The 374-nt window shown below is 31.3% G+C and overlaps 1 pseudogene across 1 annotated transcript in view; it reads right to left on the bottom strand.

Annotated features, from left to right (window-relative positions):
* Nucleotides 1-374, bottom strand: part of LOC309658535 (ras-related protein R-Ras2 pseudogene) — a 70,613-nt pseudogene that overhangs the window by 27,459 nt on the left and 42,780 nt on the right. The gene's annotated exons all lie outside the window — the stretch shown is intronic.

Raw genomic sequence — 374 nt, 5'->3', positions numbered from 1 at the left:
CTGCAAAAAAAAAAAAGAAAAGAAAAATGAAAGAAAATCACTGCACAGTATTTCAAGACTTAAGTGATATCAGTTTTTGAACTCTTTCTATATATAGTTGCTTTTTCCTTTTACCCACCACAGGCAGGAAAGGTAGACTGTTTATATTTTCAGTTACAAATTGATCTTATAACTCAAACACTGATGTCCAAGGAAATATTGTTATCCGTGGAAATATCTAGAAGAAAAGGTAAAATTCAATTCTAATTTCCAAAGGCAGTATTCCATATTCTCTATTACTTTTAGTATGCTATGATTTAGTGCTGTTTGGTTTCAGGAGAACAAGCTTCCTGTTCATTAAAGCCATTTTCACACCTTCAGAAACTCTAGTTATT

Source organism: Balaenoptera physalus (genome assembly GCF_965194825.1).
Source record: "Balaenoptera physalus genome assembly, chromosome: 3".
NCBI lineage: Eukaryota > Metazoa > Chordata > Mammalia > Artiodactyla > Balaenopteridae > Balaenoptera > Balaenoptera physalus.
This window is presented reverse-complemented; position numbering and strand designations above follow the sequence as displayed.